Genomic DNA, 13,886 nt, shown 5'->3' on the forward strand with positions numbered 1-13,886 from the left:
AAGTTAAATAAGCAGGGTGACAATACACGGCCTTGGTGTACTCCTTTTCCTATTTGGACCCTGTCTGTTGTTCCAAGTCCAGTTCAAACTGTTGCTTCCTGACCTGCATATAGGTTTCTCAAGAGGCAGGTCAGGTGGTCTGGTATTTCCATCTCTTTCAGAATTTTCCACAGTTTATTGTGATCTACACAGTCAGAGGCTTTGGCATAGTCAATAAAACAGAAATAGATGTTGTTCTGGAACTCTCTTTCTTTTTTGATGATCCAGCGGATGTTGGCAATTTGATCTCTGGTTCCTCTGCCTTTTCTAAAACCAGCTTGAACATCTGGAAGTTCACGGTTCACGTCTTCCTGAAGCCTGGCTTGGAGAATTTTAAGCATTACTTTACTAGCTGTGTGAGATGAGTGCATTTGTGTGGTAGTTTGAGCATTCTTTGGCATTGCCTTTCTTTGGGATGGGAATGAAAACTCACTCAATGGACATGAATTTGAGCAAACTCTAGGAGACAGTAAAGGACAAAGAAGCCTGGCAAACAGCCTTCCATGAGACCACAGAGACAGACATAACTTAGCAATTGAACAACAAGTTATTTTACAGACACTGAAGTGAAGTGAAGTGAAGTCACTCGGTCATGTCCGACTCTTTGCGACCCTATGGACTGTAGCCTACAAGGCTCCCCTTTCTGTGGAATTTTCCAGGCAAGAGTACTGTGGTGGGTTGCCAATTCCTTCTCCAGGGGATCTTCCTGACCCAGGGATAGAACCCAGGTCTCCCACATTGCAGGCAGACACTTTGCCTTCTGAGACATCAGGGAAACCCAAGACACTGAAGTCCCTACCAAATGGAAGAAGCTGACTGCATGGTGACCATGAGCATGTAGTAGCCCCCAGTCCAGCTGGATTGGCAATGTTAACCTGTAGGACATCATCAACCATCAGAGAATTATGCACAAGACGATAATTTAATCTGTACTCTCTCCCTCACTTTGCCTTTAAAATTTGCTTTCCCTGAAATTCACTAGGGAGCTCGGGTCTTTTAGGCATTGCAGGTACTATAGTTTGCTCATTTTTGTTACTGAGTAGAATCCCATTGTGTGGATATATACTATATTTTATTTACCACACTTTATTGATTAAAATTATTTTACAGGAACTTGATAAAGTCTTGAAATCAGGGACAAGTCCCCCAACTTATTATTCTTTCTTAAAATTCTTGAATAATCTAAGTTCCTTGTCAATCATATAGATTTTAGTATTAGCTTGTCAGTTCAGTTCAGTTCAGTTCAGTTCAGTCGTTCAGTCATGTCCAACTCTTTGCAACCCCATGGACTGCAACAAGTCAGGTCTCCCTGTCCATCACCAACTCCAGGAGTTTACCCAAACTCATGTCCCTTGATTCAGTGATGCCATCCAAACATCTCATCCTCTGTCATCTGCTTCTCCTCCTGCCTTCAATCTTTCCCAGCATCAGGGTCTTTTCAAATGAGTCAGTTTTTCCAATCAGGAGGCCAAAGGAGTTTCAGCTTCAACATCAGTACTTCCAATGAACACGCAGGACTGATCTCCTTTAGGATGGACTGGTTGGATCTTCTTGCAGTCCATGGGACTCTCAAGAGTCTTCTCCAACACCACAGTTCAAAAGCATCAATTTGTCAGTGCTCAGATTTCTTTATAGTCCAACTTTCACATCCATATATGACTAGTGGAAAAGCCATAGCTTTGACTAGATGGACCTTTGTTGGTAAAGTAATGCTTTTTAATATGGTGTCTAGGTTGGTCATGACTTTTCTTCCAAGGAGCAACCGTCTTTTAATTTCATGGCTGCAGTCACCATCTGCAGTGATTTTGGAGCCCCCAAAATAAAGTCTGTCACTATTTCCACTGTTTCCCCTTCTATTTGCCATGAAGTGATGGGACCAGATGCCATGATCTTTGTTTTCTGAATGTTGAGCTTTAGGCCAACTTTTTCACTCTTCTCTTTCACTTTTATCAAGAGGCTCTTTAGTTCTTCTTCACTTTCTGCCATAAGGATGGTGTCATCTGCATATCTGAGGTTATTGATATTTCTCCCAGCAATCTTGATTCCAGCTTGTGCTTCATCCAGCGCAGCATTTCTCATGACGTACTCTGCATATTACTACATAAGCAGGTAACAGTATTCAGCCATGATGTACTCCTTTCCCTATTTGGGACTAGTCTGTTGTTCCTTGTTCAGTTTTAACTGTTGCTTCTGGACCTGCATACAGCTTTCTCCAGAGGCAGGTCAGGTGGTCTGGTATTCCCATCTCTTTAAGAATTTTCCACAGTTTGTGGTGATCCACACAGTCAAAGACTTTGACATAGTCAATAAAGCAGAAGTAGATGTTTTTCTGGAACTCCCTTGCTTCTTTGATGATCCAACAGATGCTGGCAATTTGATCTCTGGTTCCTCTGCCTTTTCTAAATCTAGCTTGAACATCAGGAAGTTCACAGTTCACATACTGTTGAAGCCTGGCTTGGAAAATTTTGAGCAAAATGTTTGCTGTAATTTTTCTGCAGTTATATTCAACATACAGAAAAATTTGAGGAAAATTGACTTTATAAAATACTGAGATGATGTCAGCATCAAGGTGGCGAAAAATATGCTTTTTTTGTACTCCCTTTTGACAACTAAACATTGGCAACCATGCAAAAACAAAACATTTCTTTGAGGGTTGTGGAATCCAGCCCACGGGACCCAGGAGAAACCTCATTCCCTGTGTATCTGGTAATAGGCAGGCATACCTCCATAGGGGCTCCAGAATTAGCAGAAGCCAGCAAACCTGCCACGGTCTCTTTAAGCTGAGTTTGGGGAAAACCTGGGGATGTTATCTTGGGCAGATACCTCCAGACTTTGTAGAAATCCAGCCATCTGGAAGGGAGATTTCAGCATACCACTGGAGAAAAACAAAACCCAAGGCCCCACGAGTTTGGGCACATTGGAGAGGTTAAGAACTTTGTAAGGGCTGCCACTATACTGTGTCATACATTTAAAATTTTTAGAGGGTAGAACTCATGTTATGTGTTCTTAGAACAATAAAATAAAATTTCAATAGACATATAAAACTTCATTTTGTTAGTATATACTTAATTTGGCATGTCATTTTATAAATAACTCTGGATATAACAACTCTCAAAAACTCTGGTAAAAACTGTCTTGCCCAGAATTTTCAAAACTATACCAGTAAGCTGGGAGGGATTAGGGGCAGGAGGAGAAGGGGACGATCAAGGATGAGATGGCTGGATGGCATCACGGACTCGATGGACGTGAGTCTGAGTGAACTCAGGGAGATTGTGATGAACAGGGAGGCCTGGCGTGCTGCGATTCATGGGGTCGCAAAGAGTCGGACACAACTGAGCGACTGAAATGAACTGAACTGAACTGACTGAACTGAAGCCTTACTGGCTGTTTTAAGATAAATGGACATCTTTATGAGCTAAATGCTCCTATCCAAGTCCTGGTGAAAGATTTGATAGCTAGAGTCTGGATTTTTTTTTTTTTTTCCAGTTGCTCAGTCCTGTCTGACTTTGCGACCCCATGGACTTCAGCCCTCCTGGTTCCTCTGACCATGGGATTCTCCTGACAAGAATACTAGAGTGAGAAGTCACTCCTTTTTCCAGGGAATCTTCCCTACCCAGGGATCCAATCCAGGTCTCCTTCACTGCAGGTGATTTCTTACCATTTGAGCTACCAGGGAAGCCCAGAGTCTGGAATACTCCAAGAATAAAGATACAGGGAAAGCAGAGTTTGACTAGCTGATAGATCAAGGAGGATGGTTTTGAAGCCGGATCCTTTTGTGAATTGACTGTTAATGCAGTATTTCACTGGCAATTTGGCAAATATAAGAACTTACCCGAAATGTAACCACTGAACATTCTTAGGAAAGGCCATCCAAAATATACAGATACATGTGTATAAATATAGAGAAGGGAAAACAGAATTAATATTTTCACTTCTCCAGGAAGCAGAAAGCATCCACATTTGGTGACAGTAATTATGGCTCTCTGGCATGGTAAAGTTTATTTATTATACTTTAAGAATTAATATATTTAATCGTGAAGTTTAGTCCTATTTTAGGTAAAATATAATTATTAAAAATTTCAGCCTTGATTATATACATATAAACCTTTAGTGAAAAAGTTTCTTTCCTCTTTTCCGCTTCTTTAGGAACTCGATTTCAGAGAATTTGAAAAAGGAAAGACTAAGCAGTGCTCTGTGGAGAAGGCAATGGTACTCCACTCTAGCACTCTTGCCTGGCAAATCCCATGGACGGAGGAGCCTGGTAGGCTGCAGTCCATGGGGTCGCAAAGAGTAGGACGTGACTGAGTGACTTCCCTTTCACTTTTCACTTTCATGCACTGGAGAAGGAAATGGCAACCCACTCCAGTGTTCTTGCCTGAGGGACGGGGAGCCTGGTGGGCTGCCATCTCTGGGCTCACACAGAGTCAGACATGGCTGAAGTGACCGCAGGAAGGGAGGGGAAGCAGTGCTATGAATGTGTAACAGGAGCAGGCTGCCTTGCCACTTGCTCTAGCTCCTAGTTTCTAATTTAAAATGAAATCTGACTTATTCTCAAATCGGTAAGGGGAAAGTGGCCCTCTAATAAAATATCTACGAGAAGACATGAGGTGTTTGAAAACATATTCAGTATTTATTAGCAAATGGATATGGAGTCTTCTGAAAAATTCATTTATTTTACTAATTCCAATAAGATGCAAGGAATGTTTCTGGTATTTATAGTTATTAAAAGAAGCCAGGTTGGAACTTGACCAGATTGGGTCCCTCACAGGCACCAGTCTTGGTAGTCTAGGGAGGTCATCCTCTTTACTTTCTCCCTCTCACCCCCAAATGTTAATTTCCCTTCAGCCTTCTCTCTTAGGCTACCTCTACTCAACATATGGGGGCTTTGAGTTGAGATCTTTACAGTCTTTGGCCTAAACAGCAAACACTAATTTTTAGTACTTCAAGACAAGTCCTAAGGAGTATTTGATGATGTTTGTACAGTGAGTGAGAAAGAATTTTATTATACTGTTGAGGAAAACATAAGGGACCATTGGTAGATTTTAGGAACAATGGTATCGTTTATTCTTTCATTTAATTATAACTATTCTTTCGAAAGGATAGTGTTATTATAACAAGACATTGAATTTGAAGAGTACTCCTAATAATATGATTAATTTTTATTTATTGAACAGCAAATACTTATTAGAACCAAGGACTGAGCAGGATGCTCTATATCTACATTGTTACCTAGTCATTCTTCTTTTTGAATAAGTCTAAAGTTTCAGTTCACCTAAGGGATTTTAAGAGCAAACATGTAGGCTCTGAGTCGACCAAAAGTAAAAGGGACTGAGAAATGCATGGACATTACAGGTAAGAGAGCAAGTAGAGAGACCTGGAGCTGCTGAACTATCACTAGGTTATATGCACCTCAAAGGCAGAAAACGTGTCGTTCCTTCATGTATCCCCTCAAGCTAAACTTTTTCCTGGTGAAAAAATAGGCCAGGTTTAGAGTAGAAGACTGTGGAGCAGGAAACTAAATTTCTAAAACTTTGAAAAATGATTGGGCTGTGAATGGACACAGAGGAGCATTTCCAAGGTGTGGGTGAGAGTGTGGATATGCTTGCTAGTGCAGATGTCCTTTAGGGAAACTACTAGAGACAGGTGAAGACTTGCTGTAGATCTTTACAGTGGTATGCATCATGTATTACAGTGAGTGAAACATTTAATAGGTCATTTTGAATCCAGATATTTTAAAGCAAAAATACAAAAATTTATTTGTTTTGGCAGTGTTTGAGTAACATTTGGTCTGCCTTTTTGAGGGGATTAATGTGAATTCTCACATACAAAACAGACACTAAATCAGGGATCACCTTGTTTTATTCATAAGTTCGACAAAGATCAGTCCAGGTATTAAAACTCTTTCCCTTCTCTGACAGATGGTTTTTCATTTTCCTAGGACTGTCATAACAAAATAGCACAAAGTAGGTAGCTTAAAATAATAGAAAATTATTATCTCACAGTTCTGGAAGCTAGAAGTCTGAAATCAAAGTCTTTGCAGAACTATACTCCCTCTGAAGGAGGCAGTGAAAGAATCCTTTATTGCCTCTTCCCAGATTCTGGTGTTTGCTAGCAGTCTTTACCATTCATTGGCTTGCACCTATATACCTCCCACCTTTGTCTTCTCTATCACATGGCATTCTCCCTGCATGTCCTTGTCTTCATGTGGTAATCTTCTTATAAGGACTGGTCTTATAGGATCTGAGCCTCACCCTTCTCCAGTATTACCTTAACTTAAATAATTACATCTGCAATAACCTTATATACATTTGCAAAAACATTCTAGGGTATTGCGTGTTAGGATTTAAACCCTTTTTCAGGGGGTGTGGTGCAGAGACACAGTTCAGCCTATAACAAATAGTAAACGGTAGCTCTGAAATCAAATCTACAGGTTGATAGACAAAAGGTCCTCTGAGGATATATCATGTACACAACTGAAAGAAAATAACCAGGAAAACAGAAGTGTTATAAAACCATCTAATAGGCAAGGCAATAAAACAAGAAGAACCAGAGGATATGGTAACAAACAAAAACACTGTGAAGCAAATAGCAAGGCAGCATAAGAACCCTGACTTTATACTGAAACATTTACTGCATCATGCTAATAATTTTTTTCCTTAGTAGGTTGAAAATGTGGTGGTTACTTAAAACAGTGTGTGTCCTCCATGTGTTTGGAAATACATTTTGTTTTCCTCGGGAAAAAACCTAATAATCCTGAGGCCAATATAGATGTTGTAAGTTATTACTATCACTAATTAAAACACCTCCAAAGACTGTCACTATTACTTTCATTCATTCTTTTAAAATTTCTTTTATTATAAAATTTGAAAGCTCTCCTTACATAGTATATGAAACCTACCAATATGAAATTCTACCTTAAGAATCATAAAATTGGCCAAGTAAACTCATAAAACTAAACGGTCTGTCTTTTCTCCATTCAGAGTGAGATAATTTCCTACTGGGGTTACCCAAGTGAAGAGTATGAAGGTATCACTGCAGATGGTTACATCCTTCAGCTCAACTGGATTCCTCATGGGAAGAATGGTGCTAATTATTTAGGTAGGATTTATGTGATGGAAAAAGATGAGTATCTCAAATCTTGAATCAAATACAATCCAGTCAGATATATTCTAATCACAGAATATGAGATTAATTTACTCATAAAAAACATAGAAACTTCTTGAATATTATGCTGAGGGTCTGAATGACACTTGGTTTACACTGGATTCTATAACAAAGTGGAGCACACACTGGCCCATGAATTTGATTTGGTGAACTGGGTGGAAGCCTCTGAATAGAAGCCCAACCCAGAATTTTCAACCAGTTTTTCTCTGATATTCTTCGGTTTACCCAAGTGTGGATTATCATTGCTCTTCCTGGTATAATAGCATAGTTCTGGTTCACTCCTCTTTTCTGCCTTAAGTGCTTACAGCAAGCATTATTCAAGCTTACGAGGGTATCTTTTTTTTTTTTTCTTTGATTATCTGCACATGAGATTTTAAAGACCCAAAGCATTCCTGTTTCTGGAGATTTCCCTTTCAGTTTTTCATGAAGTGTAAACTCTTTATATGGATATATAAAAAATATAAATTGTAAGCCCTAGAAATTAAAATCAGTAACTAAGGAAAAGTGTGCTCCAGGAAGTGGGATAAGAAGAGGACATGGGACCCCATAGATGATGTTGTAGTTCTTTTGCTCTGAGGATTAAGGAAAAATATCAGTATTTGGTGTGTGTGTGTGTGTGTGTGTGTGTGTGTGTGTCTGTGTGTGTGTGTGCGCACACTCAGTTGTGTCTGAGTCTTTGTGAGCCCATGGGTTATAGCCCACCAGGTCCCTCTGTCCATGGTATTTCCCAGGCAAGAATACTGGAGTGGGTTGCTGTATCATTCTCTAGGCGATGTTTGCATAAAATAAACATAATGAATTGTTAGCATATTTCTTTTGGATACAATCCAATCAGTCCTAACTATATTAAAGTGACTTGAAGACCTTTGTTATACTTTCAGATATATTTTCTGCTATCAAATATTTTCAATGCTTTCTTTTCAGTCCAAAAGCCAGTTGTGTTCCTACACCATGGCGTTCTTGTAACTGCCAGCACTTGGGTTTCCAATCTTCCAAGCAATAGTCTAGGCTTTCTTCTGGCAGATGCTGGTTATGATGTGTGGATGGGGAATGACAGAGGACTACTTGGTTCAGGAAACACTTATACCTAGATCAAGATTCTAAAGAATTCTGGGCTTGCAGGTAGGGGAAAAAAGTTTGTTTTATTTTGACATAAAAATGTGTTGAATGCGTTTTTAAATTAGTAATATTGATATAATTTTGTAGAACTCAGAAGGTATTTCAGTGGAATGAAGGTATTTCATTAACAAATGTAGCTTAAATAATATTTTTAAATATTTTAAATGTTTATATGTAAAAGTTATTCTAGATGTTAATTTGTCTGGTTATTAATGAGCCTAAGAATTTCCTGAGGGTTCTGTGGTAAAGAATCCACCTGCCAATGCAGGAGACCTGGGTTCAATCCCAGGGTCAGGAAGATCCCATGGAAAAGGAAATGGCAACCCACTCCAGTGTTCTTGCCTGGGAAATTCAACAGAGAGAGGACTCTGGAAGGCTATAGCCCATGGGGTTGCAAAAGAGCCTGACACAACTTAGAGGCCTAACAGCAACAAGAGTTAAAATGAAAATATGTCCAAAAACATCATTTCCTATTATTCCCCAGATTGTAAAGAATTCCCCAGCTTCCCTGCCAAAAACCTGTCCTTTTCATCATAGGGGACTGAAATGCAAAATCAGGAAGTCAAGAAATACCTGGAATAACAGGCAAGTTTGGCCTTGGAGTACAAAATTAAGCAGGGCAAACACTAACAGAGTTTTTCCAAGAGAATGCATTGGTCATAGCAAATACCCTCTTCCAACAACACAAGAGGCGATTCTACACATGAACATCACCAGATGGTCAATACTGAAATCAGACTGAATATATTCTTTGCAGCTGAAGATGGAGAAGCTCTATACAGCCAGCAAAGACAAGACCAGGAGCTGACTGTGGCTCAGATCATAAACTCCTTATTGCCAAATTCAGACTTAAATTGAAGAAAGTAGAGAAAACCACTAGACCATTCAGGTACGATCCAAATCAAATCTCTTGTGATTATACAGTATAAATGACAAATAGAATCAAGGGATTAGATCTGATAGAGTGCCTGAAGAACTATGAGCAGAGGTTCCTAACATTGTACAGGAAGTGGTGATCAAAACCATCCACAAGAAAAAGAAATGTAAAAAAGTTGTCTGAGGAGGTCTTACAAATAGCTGAGAAAAGAAGAGAAGTGAAAGGCAAAGGAGAAAAGAAAAGATATACCCATCTGAATACAGAGTTCCAGAGAATAGCAAGGAGAAATAAGAAAGACTTCTTAAGTGATCAATGCAAAGAATTAGAGGGGAAAAAGGAATGGGAAAGACTTAGAGATCTCTTCAAGAAAATTAGAGATACCAAGGGAACACTTCATGCAAACATGGGCACAATTAAGAACAGAAATGGTATGGACCTAACAGAAGCAGAAGATATTAAAAAGTGGTGGCAAGAATACAAGAAAGTCTTAATGACCCAGATAACCACGATGGTATGATCACTCCCCTAGAGCCAGACATTGTGAACTGCGAAGTCAAGTAGACCTAAGGAAGCATCACTATGAACAAAGCTAGTGGGGGTGATGGAATTCCAGCTGAGCTGCTTCAAATCCTATAAGATGATGCTGTAAAAGTGTTGCACTCAATATGTCAGAAAATTTGGAAAACTCAGCAGTGGCCCCAAGACTGGAAAAGGTCAGTTTTCATTCCAACCCCAAAGAAAGGCAGTACCAAAGAATGTTCAAACTACTGCACAATTGCACTCATCTCACAGACTAGCAAAGTAATGCTCAAAATTCTCCAAGCCAGGTTTCAACAGTACGTGAACTGAGAACTTCCAGATATTTAAGCTGTATTTAGAAACAGTAGAGGAACCAGAGATCAAACTGCCAGCATCTGTTGGATAATAGAAAAAGCAAGAGAATTCCAGAAAAACATCTGCTTCATTGAGAACGTTAAAGCCTTTAACTGTAGAAAATTCTTGAAGAGCTGGGAATACCAGACCACCTTACCTGCCTCCTGAGAAATCTGTATGCAGGTCAAGAAGCAACAGTTAAAACTGGACATGGAACAACAGACTGGTTCAAAATTTGTGAAAGGAGTAGGTCAAGGCTATATATCACCCCCCTGCTTGTTTAACTTATATGTAGAGTACATCATGCAAAATGCTGGGCTGGATGAAGCCCAAGCTCGAATCAAGATTGCTGGGAGAAATATCAATAACCTCAGATATGCAGGTGACACCACTCTCATGGCAGAAAGTGAAAAGAAATTACAGAGCCTCTTGATGAAGATGAAAGAGAGCTGGCTTAAAACTCAATATTCAAAACACGAAGATTTTGGCATCTGGTCCCATCACTTCATGGTAAATAGATGGGGAAACAATGACAGACTTTATTTTCTGGGGCTCCAAAATCACTGTAGATGGTGACTGAAGCCATGATATTAAAAGACACTTGCTCCGTGGAAAAAAAAGCTATGACAAATCTAGATAGTGTATTAAAAAGCAGAGATATCACTTTGCCGATATAGGTCCATATTGTCCATATAGTCAAAAGCCAATATAGTCAAAGCTATGGTTTTTCCATTTGTCATGTATGGATGTGAGAGTTGGGCCATAAAGAAGGGTGAGAGGCAAAGAACTGATGCTTTTGAACTGTGGTGTTGTAGAAAACTCTTGAGAGTCCCTTGTACCGCAAGAAGATCAAACCAGTCAGTCCTAAAGAAAATCAATCCTAATATTCATTGGAAGGACTGATGCTGAAGCTGAAACTCCAATACTCTGGCCACCCGATCAAAGAACTGGCTCAATGGAAAAGATCCTGATGCTGGGAAAGATTGAAGGCAGGAAGAGACGGGGACGACAGAGGACAAGATGGTTGATGCCATCACTGACTCAATGGCCATGAGTTTGAGCAAGCTCTGGGAGATGGTGAAGGGCAGGGAGGCCTGGCTTGCTGCAGTCCATGGGGTTGCAAAGAATCAGACACAACTGACCCACTGAACAATAACAACTCCAGTTTTCCAAATGTTCATCACTTTGCGAACCCATCACTACTTTTTTGCTTTAGGCTTTTCAGAGAAATATAGAGAAGAGAGGAAAAAGCAAGGGTAAATGTGTCAATGGTTACTTTTTTTACCACAGTGTGCATGCATGCTCAGCCCCTAGGTCGTGTTTGACTCTTTGTAACCCCATGGACTAGTCCCCACCAGACTTCTCTGTCCATGAATTATTCAGGCAAGAATACTTGAGTGTGCCGCCATTTCCTCCTCCAGGGTTTTATCACAGAAAAGTCAAATAATATAATAGCATCAACTCTTATCAGTTGCCAAAAATAATTTAAATTTCTACTTTTACTTCTGTATACCTGGAAATTATTATAGCATATTGCATATTTTAGTTTTCCTATCACTCACTTGACAGTGATTTTTGTGCACTACATATTTTTAAAAAGTATATTTCTCAAAATTCTTTTATGGGAAAGCCATATCTTTCCTATATATCTTAGAAGTTGGGCTCTAGAACAAGAACACTCTGAAATTTAGTCTATCACTTATTGGTTATACTCACAGACACATTTCCTGTTTCCTCTGTTCTAGAATGTCCATAGTTACTTAGGTTAAAGGTATTTTGTGAGCATGGAATGAAGTGGTGCTTAGAAGAAGGTAACATGTTAGTAGCTAACAAATAGGAAGTGTGAAATCAATGTTAGTTCTTATGATCCAGGTGTCCTTACAGAGGGCTTTTTAAGTCCATAATTTAAGGTATGAAGATAACTTTCTTATTATAATAAAGACTTAAAACAAGTTTTATTCATTTTGTTTCATGCAATTTGATGAAATGTTAAAATGTGATCTTACAGCCAACATTGATTACATTGTGAAGAAAACAGGACAAAAGCAAATTTATTATGTGGGCCATTCCCAAGGAGCACTTACTCGTATGCTAAGAAATAATGAAATGTGATTGTGCTATAGTTTTTATTTTTTAAATAACAGAAAACTTTTCTTGTTAAAAAGAATTTATTTTAGAAAGTATACTTATTCATTACAATTATTTAGAACATACAGACAAGCCATAAGAGAACAATATTAAAAGCCAGTGAGTATTGTTTTATTATGGCATATAGGTATATGATCCTTTAAAAATGATTAATGGATATCATCATCTATTAATGTGATCTTTCCAATCATACCGCACATTCTAAACAAGATGTATGTGTTAGAATCACCTAAGATTCTCTACAACTAGAATTGCCAAGACTGAAGACTTGGCATGTGTGTTTAAATTTTTTTTTTCCTTTAGTGCTCTCTTTAAAAAAAAAAAATGTTTATTTATTTATGAATGTGCTGGGTCTCTGTTGCCGCACAGGATTTTCTTTAGTTGTGACAAGTGAGTGCTACTCTCCATTTGGGGTGTGTGAGCTTCTCACTGTGGAGGCTTCTGATGTTGCTGAGCACAGGCTCTCGGGCATGTGGGCTGCAGAAGTTGCAGCACGTGGACTCCGCAGCTGTGGCTCCTGGGCTCTAGAGCACAGACCCAGTTGTTGTGGCACACAGGCTTAGTTGCCCTGGCACGTGGGATCTTCCTGGATCAGGGATCAAACCTGTGTCTCCTGCATTGGCAGGTGGATTCCTCACTGCTGAGCCAGCAGGGAAGCCCTTACAGTGTTTTCTTAACAGAAGGTTGATGTGTTGATACTCCTTAGAAAAAGTCTGAAGTTGCTTGGTATGGTTTCTTTGATCAGTGACATTCTGCTGCCCAGTGAGTTTTGTTTGCGCTTTGCCTGGGATCCCATCTAGGGTAGTATGCTACTGCTACTGCTGCTAAGTCACTTCAGTCGTGTCCAACTCTGTGCGACCCCAGAGACGGCAGCCCACCAGGCTCCCCTGTCCCTGGGATTCTCCAGGCAAGAACACTGGAGTGGGTTGCCATTTCCTTCTCCAATGCATGAAAGTGAAAAGTGAAAGTGAAGTCTCTCAGTCGTGTCTGACTTCGCGACCCCATGGACTGCAGCCTACCAGGCTCCTCCATCCATGGGATTTTCCAGGCAAGAGTACTGGAGTAGGTTGCCGTTGCCTTCTCCTAGGGTAGTATGAGGCATATTAATTTACATCCTGAAAGATCAGATGCTTCAAAACTTTTCAGTTGGACAGTAAAACGTTTCTAATTACTTCAGGTATTCACTCTTTAAATGTGCAGTGTATTTACTATTTGAAATATACTTTGTTGGCTATTATTTGCAACATTATTTGGTATTTGCAATGTATACACTAAAGAAATCTCATTTCCTCAAAGCTCACAATCTAATAAGGCAAAGTTTGTCTCCCTCATCACTACTGGTATTTTGCTGGGGGTCAGGGTTGGGGCTCGCCTGCGCATAGTAGGATACTCGCACCGCCCCCTTCTGTCCTTGCAGTTATGATAACCAAAATGTCTCCAGACTTTTTCAGATGACCCTTGGGGACAAATCACCACTATGGAGAATTGCTGCAAAAGGGATGATGCTTTCAGCAGGCTTATAGTCAGTCGAGTGAACCAGAATGAGGAGAGCATAGAGGAGAGAGTTAAATAACCCAGCATAGGAGGCCAAGCTCCTAGGGTTCATAATACTTTATGGGCACCTCAAAATAGTTAATTACTTTCAAAATCAAAAGAGTAAAGGAAT

The 13,886-nt window shown here is 39.7% G+C and overlaps 1 pseudogene; it reads left to right on the forward strand.

The window, feature by feature from the left end:
* The first annotated feature begins 6,709 nt into the window (after positions 1 to 6,709).
* The window catches only part of LOC138427890 (gastric triacylglycerol lipase-like), a 48,982-nt pseudogene continuing 41,805 nt past the window's right edge, over positions 6,710 to 13,886 (forward strand).

This window comes from Ovis canadensis, chromosome 22 (genome assembly GCF_042477335.2).
Source record: "Ovis canadensis isolate MfBH-ARS-UI-01 breed Bighorn chromosome 22, ARS-UI_OviCan_v2, whole genome shotgun sequence".
NCBI classification, from domain to species: Eukaryota; Metazoa; Chordata; class Mammalia; order Artiodactyla; family Bovidae; genus Ovis; species Ovis canadensis.